We start from the raw sequence: 26,423 nt of genomic DNA, 5'->3' as shown, positions 1-26,423 counted from the left end.
AAATAAAAGCCACAACTAGGTATTTTTAGTACATATATTGTATATAATAAATGTAGGCATATATTTAAGAGAATTTCTTAACATAAAAAATAATACATAACGAAAATATAAAGATTAGCAACAAATATAAGAACAAAAACTCAACCACTTCTTTTTCTCTAAAAATAACCTTCTTGAGATTCTTGTATATTAGCTTAACATTAAAAATATTATAAAACTAGTATTTAAATCTAAAAACTAGGAGTAAATAATCATTCACAAATGAACATATTTGAGAATATGTGTGCTATTCACTTTCGTTTTCTTCCTCGTTTGCGTCTACTAAATTACAATTTGCACAAATTGTAACAGAGTGCTCTTTACAAACCATTCTATTACATTTGTTGCAAGATATTGTTGTAACTCTATTTTTGCTCCTTCCACAACAATGGCACCTCCCCCGTTTTTTTGCTGGTGGTTCTTCATCGTGGTCATCTTGTACGTTTTTGTATTTCTTCAAGAATATTTTTAAATCCAGAGGTAAACTCTGTATTTCCGCCCTCTCAGAAAGATGAGGTCTTATCAATGCCAATGATAATTCTTTTAGAAAAACTCTTCTATATTTTTGAGGATTGTCGATGTTGGCAGCATTGTACAGGATCTGGCTGTTAATTTCGGCAATATTCAGGAGTTAAAAAAACAATGCCATTGGCCATCTTCGTGTTCTTCGGGATACCGAATAGGTACTGCACATTTTGTCTACAGTGTCTACGCCTCCTTTATATGAATTATAGTCTAAAATTATCATTGGTTTTCCTGTTTCGGGATCTACTGTAGAATTACTGTGCATGGTAGATAGGAGAATGACAGCTTTATTTTTTTTTGTGTGTAGGATACAATGGTAACTTCTTTTTGAAAACCAAAAGTGGATGATCCAATTGGTGTGTTTTTTCTTGGTAAAAACTCTGGAGGTAGTTCCCTTTTATTTCGTTTAAGTGTGCCAACCATCGTTATCTTTTCCTTCAAAAGGTCAATTGCCAACGGATAACTCGTATACCAATTGTCGCATGTTAAATTACGGTTTTTACCTTTCCAAGGTTAAAGCAGCCGATGGGTTATATCCGTTGGTGTGTTAGATTTTTTATAGGGCCCTTCCGGTTGTTGACCACAATACACCTTAAAATTGGTGACATAAACAGTCTGCGCGTCACATAACACAAACATTTTTAAGCCATACTTTGCAGGTTTACTTGGAATGTATTGCACAAAGTTGCATCTACCTCTAAAAGGTATCAACATTTCATCGATAGTCATTTCTTCTCCCAAGGAATAGTTGCTGCTACAGTTTTTCATAAACGTATCAAGAGTAAAGCGAATTGCAGCAAGTTTGTCAATTGATTTTCGGTCCTTTCGAGTATCTTTGTTGTCAAACCTAAGAGCAGCAAGCAAAAATAAAAATCGATTTGCGCTCATACAGGCTCGAAAGATTTCTGAGCCGGTACCATCTTTTGTCCACAATTCGAGGAAGTGTGTATGATTTTGTTTTTTAGTCCCTGCAAGAAATAATAATCCTAATAATGCCATGATTTCCTGTTTAGTCGTATCTTTAGCCCGTCTTGGCCGTTCATAATTTAATCGCATTTTTGCAATCTGCAAATTTGTACATTCAACTATATTTTCTATGATTTCATTTGTGAAGAGTTCTTCAAAAGCACTTAGTTCCGTAGTAACATCTCTCGCACAAACTGTTGGCCCAGGAAATATCTTGACAATATTTTTTGAAGGAGTTTTAGTAAATTTGCTAAGAAGGGATTTCTTATACCATTTAGTTTTTCTGTCTTTTGCTATAAAATAATCATTGTCTTCATCAAGATCTGAACTGTTTTCAATGTTACTGTTTGTGTCCGAGTCAATCGTATATTGATTTTCGTCATTCAGATCAACTTCTGATTCAGTGTCGTGCTCCGTTTTTTCTATTAGCTCGTCGTCTGAAGTATCTGGGTCTCCACCAACATCTTCATCAGATTTTTCCTCAAATATAGCTTGAGCCATAGCTCTAAGTTCATCTTCTGAGAGTTTTAGGGGATTTCTTACTGGTACACGATCCCTGCAAAGTAAATATTTTGTAGTACCTCTCGATTTATAAACGTTACGAGAAATATATAGAGGCAACGTTTGTAATTTTTATTATTTATTTCTAATTAATATTTCAAAGAGACATGACCGTATTGCTATGGAAGAAAGAACATGAAAAAACAAGACCACAAAAACAACTAGAAGGTCGTTAAATAGTCCAATAATAGGTACTCACAAATATCCAAATAGATAACGGTATATTAAGTTATGAGAAAATGCTAAAATAAAATATTTGATCAAATGTATTATCATAAAACTAGTTTTATTATAATAAAATGAAAGTTTTATTAAAATTTTAATAACAAATTACAAATTCTTTTATTCAAAACGTTGCAAAATATCTAGCTTTTGTTACATATAAGTCGCTATACATTAATAATGCTATTTTTTAGTAGATAAACGTAATATAAATCTCACAAAATTTACTTACATAACTAGGTGCTTGGTGTACCACATGCACCACTGGTAAACTTCTCCTGAATTTTTCCAACCGTCAGTCTATCTCTGCAGCAATCAATTTTACAACTGTTGAGGTTTATAGCTGACACATCAGAGATAGGTTAGGTAGAGGGACACGTGCGCAACCAGTGCTTATCAGAAATAGCGGCCAATTTAGTGCGACTGGTGTACTGAGTACACCGTAGCCCGTAGTTAAAGGTTAATATCGAATTTTCAATTACCTTTTCAATTAATATTAAAAGTCCCTCTCCTAGGATAATACCCCAAATTTAAATACTTGTCTAACCGAATACAACAAACATATTAACTGTTACGCAAAGATTAGGAAAAATCTAGATCTAATTTTCTATCAGCATTACGAACATTGCTATAAATTCTTTACAGATGCATCTAAGTGTGATAAAGGAGTAGGTGCTGCATTCGTTACTCCAAGCGATACATATCAATTTCGTCTTCCAACCTTCTTTTCGATTTTCTAAGCTGAGCTCTATGCAATGTTTAAAGCTATCATGCATATAAATTCTAATAACATTCCTAACTCTGTTATCTTAAGTGAAGGCTCAACTAGAACTCATGAAGGCTCAAGAAAATTCTGGGAGTATCAGATTTATATGGATTCCATTCCACATTGGCATTGCTGGCAACGAAAGTGCGGACCAGTGCGCAAGTGAAATTGCTAAATGTGCCGATATAGAAAAAGCCGAGAACCGAAATACTGCGAGTGATATAAAAGCTTTTATTATAAAAAATCGAATTTTGTGCAAGTGGAAAAACGAATGGCAATCTTCTCAAACATCACTGAAGCAAATTAAAAATGACGTTATAGCTTGGGAACCCTCAACCAGGAACTGAGGAGAAAAATTGGTGATAATGAGATTACGAATTGGACACACGAGACTTACTCACTCATATTTACTGTCCAAAAGTGATCCACCTATTTGTGAAACATGTAATGTACAAGTAACCGTTAACCATTTATTAATTCAATGCCATAGATTTGTCAATTTTCTTCTTGCATTTAACATACCTAACAGTTTAAGTAATTTATTAGGCACTAATTTTTCACTTAGTAATATTGTAAATTTCTGAAAATCTATAAGAATATTTTATAAACTCTAATTTTGTAATTCTGTAGCCGCCGCTAATATACGATTATGGTGGATGCGGCTGTAATTTTTGAACTTGCGGCTGTTTTCGTACTTGTTCCAGTTGTATAATGTAACAAAAATATGGTCGGTAACTTTTTCCCGTGTCCTGAAAATATGATTAACCGGCAATAATTTCGTAACCTATTAAAAAATACATAGTATTTAAATGGCACATTTAAAATTCTTGGGAGTTATGAAAATAAAATCACTAAATTACGTTTCATAAGTTTTGGATTATTGCATATTTTTACATTTTTTCAGAAAAAATAAATTACCTAGAAACTAAAAAATTACTCAATAAATGTAGTTTATTTGTTTTCATAATTAAAATATATTCCTTAAACTTTTTTTTTTCGGTTTCAGTCTTTTTTATTTAAATAAAAACAAACTGTACCTAATGAGCATAATACTTTTCTAAAGGCTTATTTTAAATATTTGTTTATTACGTTTAGTCTACCATAAATTTCGACTTTCTTTCAATTCAGAACATACAATTCATAAAAATATCCAAAGGTTCTTATTTGCATTCGACAATATAACGTTTGAAAAGAAAGCAAATTATCAGTGCAAATATACCGACGATTCTTGAATAATTTACATAGAAAAGGATACTCTCGAGAATAGTCTTATCAGTGCATTGTTCCGTTTCCTCTTGGGTACATATCCAATAAAGTTTTGGAAATGGAAAATCGGGAATACGTGAAAAGCTCTTCAGCACAATAGCAAATTGTATCAGTTTTACAAAATATCGAGTACACATTAAGGACACAAATTGTAAAGAAAATTTTTTTAAGCGGTTAAAAAGTTTTTAGCGAAAAGAAATAAAAATAATTTCATATTGATCTCTAAATTAATTGGGCGTCATAAAAATCGCCTTTATATTATTCATAAAGTTAACTTAAAATTTGTTATATTTATTACATTAAACAGACTATAATAATGTGTAAAATAATAATGTGAAAAGGATGGTAAACTTGGTTCGCTATTCCCAGTCCGAACTGTCTAATGAATTTAGTAATTATTTTTTTGCAAAGTTAGTTACTTTTTGACAGACTAAAAGTGGCTGGAAATTACTATATAACCAAGCACACGTACTCATAGCCAATATTAATTGGTAAACAAACTAAATAGTAAATAAAATAGAACTTTGCGAATTACCGACAATAAATATTTATTTATATGCACCATATAATAAATAGTTACGTTAAATTATAAAAACTAAAATATATTTTTTAAATATATACTACCCAAAATTTGATGGGTTTAGTATACACTTCCACTATTTAGAATAATTCTTCTTTTTTTAAGAAAGAAGTCTGCAATAGTAGGATACTTGAGCTATTAATACTGAGAAGTAGGAATTGTTGTAGGTTTCCGACAATGAATCTGTCAAAATATGCCCGAGCTAAGCGAATGGAGTTTATAGTAGGCGGACAGTAGACTAGCGCGAAGCTTTATACATATTTTCTGTATTTTTAAAATTTGAATAATATTTTTTATTATTATTTTATCCCAGATTTAGCCATACGGCTCTCACTCCCTCTAAGGGGAAAATTCACTCATCCCAGATACCTACGGTATCAAAAGGATTGAGCTCTGGTGGGACTCTTTCCGTGTTATCGAGCCCTAGGTGACTTGGTATGCTGGAGTATCTCCCAAAAATTTTCGTACACATCTGAATGTTGAGAGAAGTACAGCTTTCTGCATGGTCTTGTAGAGATGTTCATTCAGACCTAGCTTTCTTATGTTTTCTAGGAGGTTCTTCGGAATAACTCCAGTAGTAGAGAGAATAATAGGTATTGTCTGGGTACTTTCCATTCTCCACTGTCTTCGTATTTGAATTTCCAGATCCCTGTATTTGGCGATCTTTTCGTTTTGTTTAATTCGAAGATTATTGTTGTTGGGTATCGCCACATCAATTAGTGTTGTTTGTCTCTTTAGTTTATTAACTAGTATGAGATCTGGTCTATTATGTGCCACTGTTTGGTCTGTGAGCACAGTGCGGTCCCAGTATAGCTTGTAGTTATCATTCTCAAGTATACTTTCAGGAACGTAAGTCCCAGTTTGATGGCTATCTCTTGATAAAGGATCTTTCCTACTGAGTCGTGCCGTTCCTTATATTCAGTTGCAGCAAATGCCTGGCAATCCCCGGTAATGTGTTGGATGGTTTCTTGAGCTTGACATCCATATCGGCATTTGTCATTTTGGACCTGAGGGCCTTTGACGATATATTTCAGGTAATTTTTTGTTGGTATAACCTGATCCTGAATGGCGAGTAATGAACCTTCTGTTTCAGGGAACAACTTTCCTGATGTCAGCCAATAGTTCGACGCTTTATTGTCGACGTGGTCTTGACTGACCTCATTAGGATGTCGCCCGTGAAGAGGTTTACCCATCCAGGTGCGCATTTTTTCGTCCTTAGTAAGATGGTTTATGCGCATTTCTGGTTCCCTCAGTTTGATCGGTGTTGTATCATCTACTGCACAAATCGCGCGATGTAGAGTAGATGTCTCAGCCTGCACCTGAAAATAAGTTCTTAAATTAGTAATGTGTTTTTCTAGTTGCTCACTTATATCCATAAGTTCTCGTCCTCCTAAATACCGCGGTAATGTCGTTCTTTCTACTGCACTTCGAGGATGGTGTTTTTGTGCCTTTGTGAGGTGTGTTCGTACTTTTCGCTGAAGATTTTCTATATCCGTTTTTGTCCACTTAACAATACCAAACGAGTAGCTAAGCGCGGAACATGCATAGGTGTTTAGTGCCTTAAACAAATTTTTACTATTAAGGTGTGAACGAAGCAGCTGTTTTACCCTTCGTATAAACTCAGTTGTTATCTCAGTTTTCATTTGCTTATGGTCAATCTTCCGCGCTTGCTTTATTCCGAGGTATTTATACATATCATTTTCACCCATAGCCTCGATGTTCTGGCCGTTTTGCATATCGAATCCACCGGGCTGAACCTTTCCTTTAATTATATTTAAGACACGGCACTTATTAAGGCCGAAGTGCATACTAATGTCATTAGAGAAATTTTCCACTGTTTTCAGCATCTGATCCAGGTGGCATCGAGTAGAAGCCAATAGTTTTAAATCATCCATATACAATAGATGATTAAACTTTGCCACAACAGTAGTGTTATTTTTGATGCTAAAACCTGTGTCAGTTGAGTTCAGTAGCTGAGATAGGGGTTTCATCGCTAAACAAAACCACAGTGGGCTCAACGAGCCTCCTTGAAATAGGCCACGGTTGATTGCATAATTTTCAGTTTCGATATTGTTTTCACCAGGTATTTGGAGGTGAATTTTTGTCTTCCAATCTGACATTATATGTTTTAAAAAGGTCACTATGTTATCATCGACTTTATATATTTTTAATATATCTACAAGCCATTCATGCGGCACTGAATCAAACGCTTTCTTGTAGTCGACGAAAGCAGTAAAGAGATTCCTTTTTTTGCTATATGCTTGGTTAGAAATGACAGAGTCGATGATAAGTTGTTCTTTGCAGCCCATGGAACCCTTAGCGCACCCTTTCTGTTGGGGCTCTATGATATTGTTTAGAGCACAGTGTTGGTAGATACGCCGGGCTACACAGGATGTGAGCAATTTATACAGAGTTGGAAGACAAGTAATTGGGCGATATTTGGTTGGATCTTGGGTGTTATTTTGATCTTTTGGTATTAAATAAGTTGTTCCCTGGGTTAGGAAAGATGGTATTTCCTGCGGATTAGAAATACTGTGATTAATTAATGCTGATAAGCACTCATGAATACTCAAAAACTTCTTAAGCCAGAAGTTTTGAATGCCGTCTGGTCCAGGAGATTTCCAGTTATGAAGCTCTTTGATAATATTTGAAACTTCTTCAGTAGTAAAGGGTTCGTAGGGAGCAGTAACGTAGTGTTGGCAGTTGTGCGCCGTATCTTCAATCCATCCAGCATTGGTGTTAAGAGCAGCTGGTGTGGAAAGTTGATTTCCCCAAAACTCATGGATTTCTTCTTGGCTTGGGTACGATTTATTGGCACTTTCTGCAGTAGAATTGAGTTTCCGATAGAACGCCTTTTCGGCATTCTCAAAAAGCATATTGTCGGATTTTCGTTTGTTACTAATTTTGTATCTCCTTAGTCGGCCTGAGTAAACGGAAAGTTTTTGTTTTGATGTATCCAGGCACTGTTGTGCTGTGTTGTTTGCTGGATTATATTGTGAGTGTCTTGCGGTGGTTATCATTATTTCTTCAGCTCTTCTGATTACTCTTCTACTTGTTGTCCCTCGAACATATTCCGTGATTTGACCAATGTCCCTTGGTAATGCTTCAATTTTAATAAGCAGCCGTTTTTCCCAAGGTGCAGCTCTGTTATATGTCCTTTCGATATTAGTACCCCGTCGTGTTCTGATCTTAATGCCCATTACATTAGCAATTGCTGTTGCTGCACAGTAAATCAGCATATGCAAATATTCTAATGTATGAGCTTCCACGATATAATTGGGTAGAACTTCAGTGTTCATCAATTGTAACAGCGCACCTAGTTTCTTACAAGAGTTTATTTTTGGTAGCTGTGGTCTGCTAAGTGGATTTGGATTTTATTATTATTATTATTATTATTATTTAAATAATATATATTAAAATCAATAAATAAATCCTTTATCATTAAATAAATCATTATGAGCTCCTAATGTCACCTGCTAACGTACGTTGACATTTACTATTCATGACATGACGTCTGTCAAAATTTTAAGTTTTAAAAACAATTTGCTTTTTACAGCCGTCAAAAGCAAGCAAATTTTGTGTTTTCGGAGAAATGGAAAAAGTCGAGTATCGTTCGGTGATTAAATTCCTCCACAAAAAGAGTAAAACGAATGTGCAAATCAAAGCCGACCTGGACGAAGTTTATGGCGAGGTTGCACCTTCGTTAGTACCAGTAAAATTTTGGAAAACTGAATTTGTTCGTGGTCGTACGAGTGTTTTTGATGATGAGCGTCCCGGGAGGCCAAATAAAGTCACCACGCCGGAAATGATCAATAAAATCCATGTTATGATTACGGCAGATCGTCGAATTAAGCTTCGCGAGTTAATAGAGGTCCTAAACATTTTCTACGAAGGCGTACACAATATCATTCACCATCATTTGGACATGAAAAAGCTATACGCGCGATGGGTGCCGCGTTTGCTGACAAACAAGGCAAAGAGTGCACATTCGGTCGGAAAAGTGATGGCGACTGTTTTCTGGGATGCGAAGGGCATCACACACATCGATTACTTGGAAAAATAAAAAACAATCATAGGTGAGTACTACGCAGCATTATTGGAACGATTCGATGCCGAATTGCGTCGAAAACGCCCCGGTTTGGAACGCAAAAAAGTGCTTTTTCACCAAAACAATGCACCGGCTCACCGATCGGCCGTCACCATGGCAAAATTACACGAATTGGGCTATGAATTGGTTAAACACCCACCGTATTCCCCAGATCTTGCCGCGAGCGATTTTTTCCTGTTTCCAAACCTAAAAAAAGGCTCGAAAGACGCCATTTCGCAACAAATGATGAAGTCGTCGCTGAAACTTCGGCCTATTTTGAAGAGCTCATGCAAAATTACTATTCGGATGGGATAAAAAAAATTGGAAAATCGTATTACTAAGTGTATCGAGCTAAAAGGGGACCATGTTGAGAAATAAATCGATTTAATTCCAAAAAACTTGTGTTTTCTTGGAAAGGCTAGTTTTATATCAATCCACCCTCGTATTAACAAAGCATTCGTCATTTGCTTTTGACAGACCTGTCAAATTCAGACGAAATAATAAATTAATAATAAAATATAAATAAATAAGTATCATTTAATAGTTATTTAACGAACAAGTGTATTAATAAGGGCGATTAACAATTGAGATATATTAACGCGCGAGCGAAGCGAGTGCGTTAATGTTCGATATTGTTAATCGCCATTTTAATTCACGAGTTCGTTACAAAACTTTTCCGTCGACCGTACTTTTCAGAAATAAAAATATCTTAGTTTAAATTTTTATTTACTTAACGATAAATAATGACATACAATGACAGACAGTACTTACAGCGGCTACTTCATTTTAAATATTTTTTTAGTGGGAATATAAATAGGTATGTTTGGTTGCCTACACCACAGGTAACTGCCAATTACAGAGCGTTAAATGTGGTTAAGTTAATTTATACAAGCAATGTATGTTGTATTGCCTATAATGAAATCGTTCATTAATAGAAAATCATTCATTAATAAGGGTCATTAATCAATGAATCAATGATTTTGAGGGTGTTAAAATTAATCATAAATGGACGGTCGACGCAAATAGTAATTTTAACTAATATATAAACTAAATAAAATGTTTTAAAATATTTTTGTATGTAACTGGTTGTGGATTGTTTATTTAAACTTAATTATAGAAGTTTGTTTGAATTGACATTTAGGAAACTCCTATCACATATTCTCGTTACTCGATTTTTCGTATATATAATTGTGTAAATTTTTTGTTTCTAGGACGGTTAGAATAATAATTTAGAAATCTTATATAATTTTGTTAACAAAAGACATCAGAGCAGAATTTAGGCAGCAGAGATGAAATACCTCAGAAGAACGATCGGAGTAAAAAGAACTGATAGAATCAGAAATGAAGAAATAAGAGAAAGACTCAAAATCAAACCGATACTCGACTCAATCAAGGAGAAAAAATTGGCATGGTTCGGACATCTCACCCGAATGGACCATAATACACAAGTAAAAAGAGTGTGGGACGCCAAACCAATAGGGAAGAACAGAAGAGGAAGACCCATTAAAAAATGGAACCGTGACATCTCGCAGATACTGCAAAGTAAGGGTAAGACTTGAAAGAAAGCAACACAGATGGCATCCAATAGGAAGGAATCGAGAAAGTTCGTTAAGAGCTAGGACACCTCAGAAGACTGTCAAATATTGTAATTTAATGAATTGTATTATAAACGGCCCAACACCGAAAGGTACAAATGGGTCTACTGATTAAGTAAGTAAGTATATAATTTTGTTGCCATTTGTCCTTATGACTTTGGTATCTAAAAAAGGTATACTATTTTCATTTTCATACTCGACAATGAATTGAATATTTTGATGAAGTGAATTAAAGGTTGTTTGTACTGTCTGGGTATGGTTAAAAATGGTACACTGCAAATTATGTCATCAACAAATTTATAAATAAATGTTAGTGACAACGGCAATTTTGAGATTACAAGATCTAGTAAATAGTCTATATTTTAGGATCCTCCTCCTCAATCTCGTAAGGATGTAGTGGCGTCATGTAATTTGTTATTTTTATAACTATTTCTGTCCAATTATTTCTCTCCTGTGAGTTTTGTTTTGCTTCGGAGAATGAGTAACCAGTCATCTTCTTTATTTGATCCGACCATCGTACTGGACTAGGATAATTGTTGCTATAATAAGACTTATAGGACTACCCATTGGAGTTCCTAAAATTTGCTTATATAATTTATCACAAAAACAAAAATACTCCAGTGTTGTCCAGAGTAACCACCTGTTAAAAGTAGTGTCAGATAAATTATGTATCTATTTTAAATACCTAGTATCTAGCTGTATTGTCATCTATTACACCTCTGCAGACCAAATAATGTATTACCTACATAAAGCTCTATAAAAATTTAGAGTAAGCATAAAACGCTGCGAATTTATTATTTTTCGTAACTAAAATGTAAACTTTAATCCCTACATTATTTATTTATTAAAATTTTCTGAAATACAAAATAAATAAATAAGCGAACAAAATATTCAAACAATTTAAAAGCAAAAACGGTATTTTATTTTTTAAAACCATTTCCAATTAATTAACTTTTTCGATTTGATTCAATTTTTGTAATATTTTTTCAGCGAATGAGTTTTAAATTAATTTAAAAATACATCGAGGCAGCACTAAATAAATGAAACTGTTAATTACAAGGATCTACCGAATTTTTGTTTTAGTTTCGTTGTGTGGTAAAAATTAAAAAACTAATTATTTGAAATGAATTTAAACAGTTCTAGTATAGTATAGTACAAGTTAGTTAAAATATTCCAATAGATATTGCATTTTAAAAAGATAAAAAAAGTAAAAAGATACGTAAAAATGTCCAGACGTAGATCCACTGCAGACTTATTATGCCCGGCAAAATCCGAGGAAAGCGAAATGTGGGAAGACGAAGAATATCCTGGCTTAAGAACTTAAGGGAATGGTTTAAATGCAGTAGTGCAGAACTTTTCAGAGCGGCAATCAACAGAGTCCGCATAGCCATGATGATTTCCAACCTTCGATAGAAGATAAAACTTAAAGAAGAAGAAGATCCTCTCCACTCCTAACCTTCGGTGGTCCAGTGGAACACTGTGCCAGTTTAGCACCATCTGAGATAGCTATAAGGCGCACTGTCTTTCCTAGTTCAAAGATCAATGCTTGCCCAGACAAAGAATGTTCACTCCGAACTGATAGTTTCTTTCGTAAGGTGACATGTTTACTATTAAACTTTCCTTCACCTCGACGAAGGTTTAATAATAAAAACATTGAATTTTCAATTGGCACTCAGTGTAAGACGACTAGATCCCGATGGCAAGCAAGCAGACAATTTAATTAAACCGCGCTCCAATGCTCCAGACCATCCCTTTCCCCCTTATAGTAAACACTTTCAATCTAGTGAGATCTCCGTAACATCTGGTGTTCCACAAGGAAGACACTTAGGGCCTTTCCTTTTTAATATATTTGTTAATGACATTAAATCTCAAATTAACTCTAAAATTTTTGCTATTTGCTGATGATTTAGAAATCTATAGAATTATCGAAGACGTCTCACATTGTGAAAAACTCCAAATTGTTATTAACAAAATTATGGCATGGTGCAATTGGAACCAAATGAGCATTAATGTTGGAAAATGTCACTTTATTAGTTTCTGTAGAAGAATTAACAACTTCTCTTATAATTACAAATAAGCTGAAGAACCACTGAAGGCTGTCTCAACTGTAAGAGATCTAGGTGTTCAATTAGATTCCAAACTAAATTTTTGCGCTCATTTTGATTATGTGAATAACCAGGCATTTAAAATGTTAGGCTTCATTATTAGAACCTCTAGATGTTTGCATAACATTAATTCCATCAGACTGATTTACATTTCCCTAGTTAGATCTGTTCTTGAGTATTGCTCAGTCGTTTGGTCACCCACTTATGAAGTCCATATAGCCAAGCTTGAAAAAGTCCAAAATAAATTCATTAGGTACTTATGTTTTAAATTACACAAACCTTTAAGCGACCATTCCTACTCAGAAATTAGAAATACATTAAACCTTCCTAGGCTATCTTCCAGACGGATGTATGCTGGTGTTTTGTTTCTTCATAAACTACTGAATTCAAAAATTAATTGCAATGATCTACTGTCTCTAATTGACTTTAATGTTCCCTCTAGAGTGACTAGAACATCTCATAATTTTGCAATTAAATTTCATCGCTCTAACTTTGGTAGGCATTCTCCACTGAGTAGAATCATTCTAAATGGAAATAGAATAGATTTTTTGCTGTGCGCTTTGGAAAATGTCTGTAGAATGTGTTTAAAAAAAAAATTTTTAATTTTATGTGATTTATATTTGCTATGTGCTTTATATAATTTTAATATTTGTATTTTTTCTATATAGCTGCATCGCCAATTCTTTTCATACATATTTACTATATCTTTATAATTATTGTATCACTAGATAATACTTGTAATACTTCGTGTATATATTAAATTGGGTGGTATCCCGTTAATAAATAAATAAATAAATAAATAAAAATAGCACTCGGATGAGCGATAGGGAACAACTATCAGCCAAATGCTCTTCATGTGGGAGTCCTGGGTAATAGAACTCCAACATGGTTTTCTAACCGAAATTAAACTCAGGACAGCGCATTGTCGCTATGATCCTGTTATCTTAATGTGGCTTATTCGCGAACTAAAAATTGCTTACTTGGGCCTCAAGCCTCCGCTCTGAGCTAGGCTCAGTTCGGAGATTTGGTGCTCAAGGGGTTGGGCCCTAGGTGCCCGGGGTTTGGGGTTTTTGTTAATTTTTTTTTGTTGGCTTGTGTTCGTTTTTGTTAGTATTTTTTAATTTTTTTGGTGGCCGAGGCCGTTTTTTCTGTGCTTTTTTGTAGGTTGCCTAAAACATAAAAATCTTAATTAGTACAATGTATATACTACAATATTGAAAAATATATGCAAATATATGACACTATGACAATATAGAGTTTGTCCACTTAAAACATCTAAGCCCACGCTATTCGTTGCGGTTGTCCACGAGTATTTCCGAGCTACAAACTGTCTTCTTAGTGTCCTGTTATGTTATTTTTGTGTGTTTTCTGTCTGGTGTTTTGTTTTCTCTATAATGCTTAGATACCGATCGAAAGATGTGCTGTCTTTTTATACACTTTGTGTTTGCAATTTAGCAGCAATCTTCCGCCGGGAGGACAACGACAACGCAGTTAATAAAACTGTTTGTCATTGGCCGGCTAGAGTGAAAATCTGTGTCGTGATTGGTCACTTCTGGCGACACTCCCTCCCCTCCAGAGATCTGTTGGCAGAGCATTTTTTTATTCAAACCATACAAATATTTTACAATAATTGGTAAACTAGTACAAAGGTCGAAAAGGTAGTTTTAAAAGAAAATGTTTACAAACCAGAATTCAACTACGACATATTTGAATATATGATAAATTAATAAAATGTTACAAGAAAAATGATTACAAACCAAAAGTCAAAATAAGACATGTGTATAAAGGTATTATATAAAAATGGTAACAATATAATAAGGTTACAAAATAGTAAGAATATGTTCCAAACATTAAAAATGAATATAAACCTGGTACATACGCAAGAACATAATTTTATCGGTTATGAAAGACAACATTCTATCGGTTACAGCAAAGTGTCGATTTAAGTTTGAAATAGGCCCTGTACAATATTTAAGGCATGAAAAATATTTGTAAACTTGAAAATAATTATGGCGATTGTCGATCTGTAACAACTAAAATCTGTCTTGACCAATATATAAATCATGAAAATATTCCAACAAGGAAAAAGGTTAATTTATTATTTTTAAATTTTTATTTTTAAAATGTTCATATGTAATTAAATATATTGAGGTGGTGGCGACAGTTTACAAGCAGGAACAGACATATAAAAAAAACTTTTCGATAGTTTGGTACAACCTCGAACTTATAAGTTAAGTCCATCCTAATCTAAATATTGCGTGACACACATTGCAGAGTGGGGTCGCTCAATATCTTGCATTAATAGAAAATCATCGCCGATATATTGCGACTACTACGTGATTCTCTAAAATTTCCTCAATATTCCAGTGTGCAGTCAACGAACCCTCAATAAATACAAATTCAGTGTGCGCCTTTCGGGACATTCCTGCCCATACCTTCACCAAACCCCCTCAATGTCTAACGCGTGGACTGAAAGCGTACTCGGCAAATCTCTCTCCAGTTTGACGCCATACTCGTTCTCTCCCATCTGATGAATGAAGACAGTATCATAACTCATCCGTAAAAAAAACATTACTCCATAGTCCTAAATTCCAATGTAAATGTTCCCTGAAAACTTGTAGTCTAGACACTCTGTGCCATGGAAGTAATTTGGTCCCAGTTGCTGGTCTGCAACTTTGCAAACCAAATTCATGTAAACTTCGACGAACTGTAAATACACTTACATTATTGCCTCGAACCACTTGAAGCTGATTTGTTGTTTGCACCACTGTTAAATAGCGATTCCGCAAAGCGTTGACTCGTATAGAACGATCATTTAAAGCGGTAGTTTTGCGTTTCCTGCGACTTCCCGCTTTACGCTTGTTTGGTCCAGTTTTATAAAACGTTCCACTACCCTTTAGATGGTAGAGCGATGAGTGTGTAGTACTCTAGCCACATATTCGTAATTTCACCCATCTTCAACCAGAGTAAGGGCTTTCGCACAATCTTCGATGCTAAGAACCATGACCAATCATAGATGAACAAAATGTAAATGTCAATATCACATAATGATAACAGTCATCAAAGTCACCTCGTCGTATTACAACATAACTCCAAAATAATCATCATTAAAAAAGTGCTTAATTGTGTGTGGCAAATTCTTTTGGCTCTAAAAAATGAACCAAGGCATATTGTGACATGAAACAAAAAGCACAATGCTTAGGAATCATGGATGCAACCGAAAAATTTTTATATAGGTTTTACGAAACTTCGCAAACCGAATTATTCCACAGATGTTTCAAAGTTAGGAGAATAAAATGACGTTTTAATTAACCCCGTACAAGTCAAATAAAAAATTTTATCAAAAAACTGACTATATCAAATTCAAATTTATAAATTTATACACAGTGTGCTAAAAAATCATCAGAATAAGGCTAAAAATAAAAAAAATTGAACTACTTTGAATTTGACTAAAATTTTCTCCGTTGCATTTTTTTGCATCTGAATATATATATATATATATATATATATATATATATATATATATATATATATATATATATATATATATATATATATATATATATATATATATATATTGTTATGATGTGTTTTTTGTTTGAATGATGAGCAATGAGTATTTTTAATAATATAGGGTTTTTATCGCGGTTCTCAAAGAATTAGCTTGTAAGTACTTTTTTAAATTATCTTTATTATAACTATTATGAAACACACATATATATCTAACCTAGTCAATGTAAATTTAAAATAAACTATCTTTAAATTGATATTCTTATAAAACTAATTAAATTCTATAGACAATCTAAAATTTAAACAAAACTATCTTCAAAATTGAAATTGTTATGACACTAACTAAATTATATTAACAAAATTTTGTACCTTTCTTTCACTGAATGCCTAAATGAACTGTTTTCCACTATATATATTCTAATCACCACTGAAAGTCTTCGTACTTCGGTTATCCTTGTTTTTTGTGAAATTACTTTTTTCAATTATCAGCTTCTACCAATTTAAGATATAGTTTTCTTCACCAGCATTTATACACCACCAACCAAACCAGCAAACAGCATTTATATTTATTCTTCTTTTCAATATACCAATATCCAATTATTATAAGTTGATTTATACTAATCTCCAACCACAATATAATTTAATTTCTTCCAATATACTTTTATAATCTTCAATAATTATTTGTGTATAATTATAAATGTGCATTAATTATATGCATAATTTTTAATCTTCATTTAACTCACTATATTAAACAATTTGACTATTTGTACCTGATTCTCTGACTGCAAATAATCTTTCATATTTCTTACTAAACTTTTCTGACTGACTTCTTGAAAATTCTGAACAATTTACTTCACTAAATGTGTCTAATAACTTTCATAATAAACTGGCCTGACTTCTGACTAAAAACTTAAAAACTGCCGAACAATTGACTTCACTAAGTAAATGTATCTATCTTCTAACTAACTTTCATGATAAAACTGCTAAAAACTGCCATCTTGAATCCAAATCACGGGTATTTATATGTTTTTGGATTTCTAGAACCATCTCGTAAGATATCATGTTCTATTCAGTTCTATTTAATACATGTCTGAATTTTCTGGAACAAACCATTTCGCAAACATGGCCATCTCCGGAGATCCAGAGAATTCCATTCTTTTCTATTAATAATTTTGTTTACATTTAGGCTTTTCAGATCAGAATATATAATTAAATTAGTAACTTAACATTCTAATTTAATAAAATACACATTTCAAACAATATATTATTATAACCCACTTTATATTCGTAAATATTCTTAAACGTCACTTCAGAGTATAGATATCTGTCAATCTCCGAGAGTATTTTTGGTTGCCTAAGCACATGGCTCACTTAAAAATATCTACAAAATCATAACTACTAAAATACAACTTTTTACAATTATTATATGCTAATTTCTTAAAATGCCCTCACATAAATAATTTTTATTAAATTCGCTAGTATATAACTTATTTAAAACAACCAAATATCTAATATTATGTAGTATATAACTTATAAATTATTTTCTATAAACCCTAATTGTCACAATATATATATATATATATATATATATATATATATATATATATATATATATATATATATATATATATATATATATTCGTAAAGATTCACAGATTTAAAAGTTAAACCGCATCGATTATCACTGCGCCGAGCTTTCGGCATCTTCTCTGACGTCTTCTTCAGGCTTTCGAGGTTTTAGTCTCCTGAGCCGCCAGGAGCTACTACACTATTCTCTACTCACTGCACTACTGCTACTGAGGACAGCGGATGAACCATTTATACAGTCAATAATCAGGGGTATCAGAAAATTTGTGAATTACTGTGGCGGTTTTCTAATTTGTAGGTTTTGGAATTTGTTCGGCAAATAAATACTCTACATTACGCTTCTCTAAGCTTTAGTCTTAGATTCCAAAGTGTTAAGTTCTCTCTGTGTGTTTATACGGTCGAAACTATCCCATAATATATGATGTACATAAATAGAGTGAATAGATCATCAGATATAAAAAATATCGGTATATATACCATCTAGTTTTCGTGTAGTGGAATAAAGAGCTTTACGGAGATGTGCAAAACTGTTTTTTTTTAAGAATTTGGGAGATAGAAGTATGGTGTTTGAGTTAAAAAAGTTTGAGAATTACCTTATGGTCTTGGCAGGCTTTAAGGAATGTTAAATCGCAAAAAAGCCGACTCTTACAGTTTCCGCAGTTAGGACGATTTAAATCAAAAACTAAGATTAATTATATTGGAAAAATTAATAATAAACTCACCAAACTCTCGTGTTAAAGCGCGTTAATTATCACTGCGCCAAGATTTCGACATCCTCTCTGGTGTTTTCTTCAGGGCTTCCGGGGTCTCAGTCAAAAATATCAAAACATCCTAATTTTCTTTTAAAGTTCATCCTAAATAGAAATATTTGTTAATGATTTCTGTTTAACATATAGTTAAAAAAATAAAATATATTGTTTACCTTATAATGTAAAATAAAAACTTTCAAAACTAAACGGTATATTGTGGAATGCGCATATCTCTATATAAAATAAAACAAGATTTCAAAATATCAGAATAAAAGGTCTCACGATATATAGATTCGAACTGTGGCCCTTACATAAAGGAGAAAAAAGACACCTACAACATCCAAAATTTCATGAAAGTAGCATTTCGTAAGGCTTAAAGTAAGAGTGATAGAGAGGTAAAATAGCTCAAAACAAATAAATAAAGTCTTTAAATTTCACACAAATAAAACGTTTTCTTCAATATGGCACCAAGCAATTATAATTCCTTTTTTAAAAATAATTAAGTCAAAACACTTACCATCCTCCTACCGTCCAATATCTCTCACCAGTATATACACCAATAATATTGAGTAAAAGACTGAAATGGCACTTGGAAAATAAAAAACTTTTTACTCCAATACAAAGCGGATACCGTTCAGACAGATGGACAGCTGATAACATTGTTGCACTAGAATCCGAAATTTATAAACCATCTACAAATCAACAAAAAGTAATCGCAATATTTTTCGACATCAAAAAAGCTTTCGACACACCATGGACGCATTATATTCTCAAAATTATGAAAAACTGGAAAACCGATGGTAACTTTCTCGCTTTCACCAAAAACTTTCCTCAAACAGGTCCATACAAGTAAAAATGAATGGATTCATGTCAACATCGAAATCACTCCATAACGGAATTCCTCAAGGATCGGCTTTAAGTCCACTATTATTCTTAATCGCCATAAATAATATAACAAACCACATACAGCTTCCCGTAAAAACTAATCTTTTTGCTGATGATCTAGTAATATATGTTAAAAATAAAAATATAGAATTGGCTACGAAAATTTTACAGAGTACATTAAACAGCTTAGAAATGTGGTCTTTAGAGACTGGTTTAACTTTTTTAACTGAGAAGGCTAAAGTAATAATGTTTGATAACAGAAGAGCAGAATACAACTTAAACTTGTATCTAAATGATCATTCTCTGAAACAAGTTCGTGAAATCAAATTTTTGGGTGTAATATTTCAAACATAACTCGCATGGACTTTACATATCAACAATTTGATCAAATCCTGTCAACAAAGAATAAACTTACTAAGAGTTTTATCCAATCATAGATGGGGTTCAGATACTAAAACTCTTCTTAATTTATATCAGACATTAATATGAAGCAAACTCGACTACGGATGTATCTATTATTAAACAGCAAATAAAAATCAACTAAAAGAACTGAATGTTATTCAAACCACATCATTACAACTAATCTTTAGAGCCTTTAGAACTACTCCAATAAGAAGCCTTCAAGTGTTAGTAGGAGAAATGCCAGTATACCTCAGAAGAAAATATATATCACTAGGCTACACTTCAATCAATATCAATCAAATCACCTTGGCACCAGTTTTTTCACCAATAGTAGACCTCTCCTTACTTAATCATGATAAACATTCACACATTTCTGCTGAGGTCAGGCTTTAGTATCATGCAAATTTACTCAAATATTCCACTTACAAATTGTTCTTCACTAATGCCTCCAAAGATTGCAATGGAGTAGCAGCTGCTACTGTATCAGAAAACGTAATTTCTGCCACTAGATTGACTGATGGCTGTAGTATTTATGCCGCAGAGCTCCAAGCAATACTTGACTCACTAAATCATTGTAAAACAAATACTAATATTATCAGATTCATTAAGTTCTTTACAGACAATTAAACATGTTTATCCTAGATACATCAATCTATTCCTAATTAAAGACACGTTGCAACAGCTCCAATTTTCTGGGAAAACCATATCATTTATGTGGGACCCATCACATGTCGGAATAACTGGTAATGGACTAGCAGACAAAACAGTGTTTGAAGCAATAAACAATGTGAACATTCCGACTACAACAGGTATACCAATATCAGATACTAAAACTTCATTTAAGACTCATGTAAAAAAAATCTGGCAAGAAATATGGGATTAAACAAACACAAATCTTAAAAGCATCAAACCAGACGTATCTTCAAAAAATCTTCCTATACCACCAAAACGAAAACACCAGATAATTATCAACAGACTCCGGCTTGGGCATACACGACTTACGCACGGCTACATAATCTCCAAATAACCACTACCAATGTGCCAAAAATGCCAAACATCTTTCACAGTCAACCATATAATAATAGAATGTCCAGAGTACACCTCAGCTAAGGCAATGTTCAAGATACCCAACAGCCTTAAAGAAGCACTGGTTACAAAATTCAATAAAGTTCTCTTTTTTATATTTCTGTAAACTTTATAATAAATTATGATTTAATTTTTGTTACATATACATACATGTACATTGTACCATACTGTTGTAGGTCATGACTTTTAAAATGTACCTTATTTTCTCTATTTGTATCCTAAAAATACCGCTAATAAACCCAATGGTTGATGCGGATAAATAAAATAAAGAAAAAAAGTCTTTAAATCCCATTAAGCAACTGTGTTTTTATTTATCTATATTTCGATGTACACCTCGTTTCATTAATATTTTTAAAGGCTTAAATAAATTATGATCCGTAAATAAAATGAACTCGATGTCAAGTGACTGGTCTAAGGCCACACTAATGATATTGTCAGCTCTAGAGATGACGACGTAATTACATCTTGCGTTTTGCGACCTAACCCTTACATCATTCTGTTATTTTCAGACGCCTTGCTCGTTTTAGGTTAATTATCGATTGATTCGATAAAGAATGACTGCAGAATTTATAAAGAGTCTCGAGCAGGATATGGTAATAACGAGTCATTTTCTTGCTTGACGAGACAATAATTTTTATAATTACAATGAGTTATTAAAAATGTTTTAGCTATTTTCTTGTCAATGGCAATAATTTTTATAAATATTTGGTTAATTAATGGTAAAAATGAGATAATTTACAATTATTCTCAGAAATAAAACGTTTATATTTTAGTACTTATATTTTAGTAAGAAGTTTGAATGTTATTTAATTTACAGTTTGATATGTGCCGCTTGTAAACAATCAAAAACTTCGTGTGAAAAAGGACTTTATTTGAATTACCACAATAAATACAGGAATATTTAATTGTAAGGCATCCGCCTGCTAAGAATTGTGTTTAGCTATTCGCCGGCGTAGTCTTTTAAATTCTTATTGTGGATTTGCTTTCGCCCTACGATTTGTTGTTCGACGCTTTTTTTTGGACAGGTTTAAATCTTCGCATATGACATATCTACATCCGAAATGAGCAACGGACACACATTTTGAAAAAAGAACGAGTAATGAGACCCTTGTCTGTCTTTATCTTGAAAACTTTGGCTACACTATCACTGACGTGTATGAGTTCGATCACGCAACCGAACTTTCACCTTAATGAAGGTAGATAGTCCTCTTCTATAAGCTCTAATGCGTTTTCCGCAACTTCACCGTTGGTAGTTCATTTGGTACGTTTTTGTAGTTCGTAGATGTAATCTTTGTTCCATCATTTCCATACATGCTGATAAATCTGCCGAATATGTTGGAATTTTGAGAGCCAATTAACTGGAATATGACGCAGATCTAGACTTGGTTTGGTGGTAAGTGGTCTTCCGATAAGAAAATGCGCAGGAGTTAATGTGAAGAGATCATTTGGATTTGAGGATAAAGGATAAATAGGTTGGGAATTTATTATAGATTCAATCTGCATAAGCAAAAAATAAAATTCCTCGAACGTTAAGTGCGCGTTTTCCAAAACTCTGTGTAAATGATGTATGATGAAATAGTGTATTTTATGAAATACTACACCAATTTATATTGATTTTGTAATTCGTTTAATGATGTCTAATATTGTGCATTTATTATCTTTATATCCAATATTAATTCCATTACAATTTACTCTATTCGACATGGCTTTCACGTTAATACACACTAATGTTTTTATTAATGTCTTTGGAAGAATCCCTAATAACATTTTTATTTGTTTTTTTTTTTAGGTTAGATATAGCCTTAACGGAGCTAATTAGACAGACTAATATTCGATGTTAATTTCTCTTAGTCATAGAACAGCCTAGATAAGTATATAATATATATATATATATATATATATATATATATATATATATATATATATATATATATATATATATATATATATATATATATAACTGTTTTGGATGGGTTGGAGTCAATAATAGGGCTATTGGTTAACTATTTTTTTATTCTCGAGCTTTCAATTGTGTTTACAATTATTATCAAGAGCTAAAAAAGACAAAATACTTACAAGGTTGAACTAAAAAAAACAATTTTTGTTAACTTACCAAATAAAAATTAGTTTGGTAAGTAAAAATCACTGCTTACATCTTCAAAATATTTAATACAAAAATGTTTTTATCTAATAAATGTTTCTCCGAAAATTTTTATAATTTTGAAAACATTTTTTTAATATAAAAATAATTGAATTTATAAATAAGTTCAAATAGCAACCAATTACAAATAGCCTCAATGTCATAAATGCCAACATAAAATTTTTATTTTTGACAATTATATTGCCAAAAGTAAAATTTCGTTTAAACATTCTTTTTTGTTTAGTAACAAAAAGAAGAAGATTTATTCACCGTTGACAGATGTCTGAAAGAATGTGACAGATATATGGAGAATTAAATATGACATTTTACAAGTTTTATATATAAATCATAAAGAAAGAATATAATTATAAATTTTGCTTAAATTTTGAATTTCAGATCTTATGCGATTTGAAATCTTTCAAATCGCATTATTTCTCACAAAAGTGATTGCAGAATTAAAAAACCATCTTGTGCTTTGGCAGAACATGTAATGGATAAAGACCATATTATGGATTTTGATAACATTAAAATTTTATGTAGTGAAAGTAATAAATTTAAAAGGACTTTTTTGGAAATGGTTTGTATTAGCAAAAATGATAATAGTTTAAACAAAAGATCTGAAATTCAAAATTTAAGCAAAATTTATAATTATATTCTTTCTTTATGATTTATATATAAAACTTGTAAAATGTCATATTTAATTCTCCATATATCTGTCACATTCTTTCAGACATCTGTCAACGGTGAATAAATCTTCTTCTTTTTGTTACTAAACAAAAAAGAATGTTTAAACGAAATTTTACTTTTGGCAATATAATTGTCAAAAATAAAAATTTTATGTTGGCATTTATGACATTGAGGCTATTTGTAATTGGTTGCTATTTGAACTTATTTATAAATTCAATTATTTTTATATTAAAAAATGTTTTCAAAATCATTTATTAGATAAAAACATTTTTGTATTAAATATTTTGAAGATGTAAGCAGTGATTTTTACTTACCAAACTAATTTTTATTTGGTAAGTTAACAAAAATTGTTTTTTTTTTTAGTTCAACCTTGTAAGTATTTTGTCTTTTGATAATAATTGGAAACACAATTGAAAGCTCGAGAATAAAAAAATAGTTAACCAATAGCCCTATTATTGACTCCAACCCATCCAAAACAGTTATATATTTGTTCCAAACGAGTCACAAGTACTTCTTTTTTCTTATATATATATATATATATATATATATATATATATATATATATATATATATATGTATATATATATATATATATATATATATATATATATATATATATATACACTATACATTTTTCATGAAAATCAAATCCACAAAAGCTCCCAAATCTATTTTTATACAATTCTCCTATTAAATATACAAAAGAAATAAAATTGGAGGGATGCAACCGGACTAAAAATTAAGCTGGACAAGTCACATACACTCGCTAAGACTATCGTGCCAAGCTGGACTAAACATTATGAAATCTGTATCACATAAAAATTGGGGAGCAGATTTTTCAACTCTAATAAATTTATATAGAGCTTCAATTAGATCAAAACTGGACTACGCATGTATTGTGTATAACTTCGCAAACCAAGCATTGCTTAAAACTTTGGATACTCTTTAGAGTTCAGCCGGTAGACTTGCTCTTGGAGCATATTGCAGCAGTCCTGTGAACAGCCTACTCTGTGAAGCTGTAGAGCCACCCTTAAACCTAAGAAGAAAATACTTAACTCTATCGTATGTCTTAAATCTAAAATCTAACCCAAAAAATCCAGCTCTCCATCATGCTGTTGATAACAGGTTCCAGGAAGTCTATCAAAAAAGAAATAGGGGTCCTGTACCTTTCTATGAACGAGCTAATAGATAATTATTAGATTTTAATATTGAACTACCTCCCATTTATCCTACCTGTGAAATTAATTTTTTTTCCTTGGGTTGTTCCCTCTCCACTTTATAACCTTAAACTTACAGCATATAACAAAAATAACGTGATACCCAATTTTTTTAAATCTCAATTTATCCATGTTCTCACCTAGTATAAAAATTACCATCTTATATATATGGACGTATCTAAGACCATAAATGGAGGAGGAGTATGTTTTGTGATATCACATTCCATCTATATATTGTATCCTAAGACAAGTATTTTTACGGCAGAACTATTTGCCATAATTAAGGCCCTAACCCTTGTTAAAAAAAAAACTTCCCAAATATCTTATAATATCTTATTCACTTAGTCGTCTGACATCAATTTCTTAGATTTATCCCTCTCATCCAATATTACAGCAGATTAAGTTAATTGTATATCGTATATACCAAAAAAATTTGACAGTAAAGTTCCTCTGGGTAGCGTCACACGTTGGAATAGATGGTAACGAAAAGTCAGATAGTCTAGCTAGGTCCGCAGTACCCAGTACAGCCGCATCAGTGGAAAATCTAACGGTTCATTTAGATTTAAAACCTTACTTAAAAGTAAAATTGCACCATGTTTGGCAAAACCAATGGAATAGAAGCACCACTAAATTAATAGAAATAAAATCTTCCGCACTTCGATGTAACAAGCAGGTGTTCCACAAGGGAGTGTATTGGGTCCAGTCCTATACCTAATATACACGCGTGATATACCTGAACTAGAAAACAATACCATAGCTACCTTCGCAGATGACACTGCTGTCTTAGCGGTAAGTGACACCGTCGAAGAAGCTACAGAAAAACTACAAAATTCAATAAATAAAATCCATGAATGGACCAAAAAATGGAAAATTAAGCTGAATGAGAATAAATCAGTCCATAAAAATTTTACCAATAAGGGAATTAATAATATTCCAATTAGAATAAATGATGTCCAAGTGCCTATTGCAACATCAGCAAAGTACTTGGGGATCACTCTTGATGCGAAACTTCGCTGGAAAGCTCACGTGAAGAAGAAAAGAGAAGAACTAGGCATCCGCTACAAGAAAATGTATTGGCTGATGGGAAGACATTCCTCTCTATCCATAAATAATAAACTCCTAATCTATAAACAAATACTGAGACCAGTATGGACCTATGGCTGTCAACTCTGGGGCTGTGCCAAGCCTAGTAACATCAAAGTAATCCAGATATTCCAGAATAAAGTGCTGAGGAACATTGTAGATGCGCCTTGGTATGTTAGGAACAACGACCTTCACCGGGATCTCAAGATGGCAGACGTCAATCAGATAATCAAGAAATTTGCTGGGAGCCATGAACAACGACTCCATCATCATGTAAACGTCGAGGCTATCCAGCTCCTCGACAATACGTACCTAGAAAGAAGGCTTAAAAGAACAAAGCCTTTTGAACTGGTATAATGAGTGAG

The sequence above is a fragment of the Diabrotica undecimpunctata genome, chromosome 5 (assembly GCF_040954645.1).
Source record: "Diabrotica undecimpunctata isolate CICGRU chromosome 5, icDiaUnde3, whole genome shotgun sequence".
Classification (NCBI taxonomy): Eukaryota; Metazoa; Arthropoda; class Insecta; order Coleoptera; family Chrysomelidae; genus Diabrotica; species Diabrotica undecimpunctata.
The sequence above is the reverse complement of the archived record's forward strand: the minus strand, read 5'-3'. Positions refer to the sequence as shown.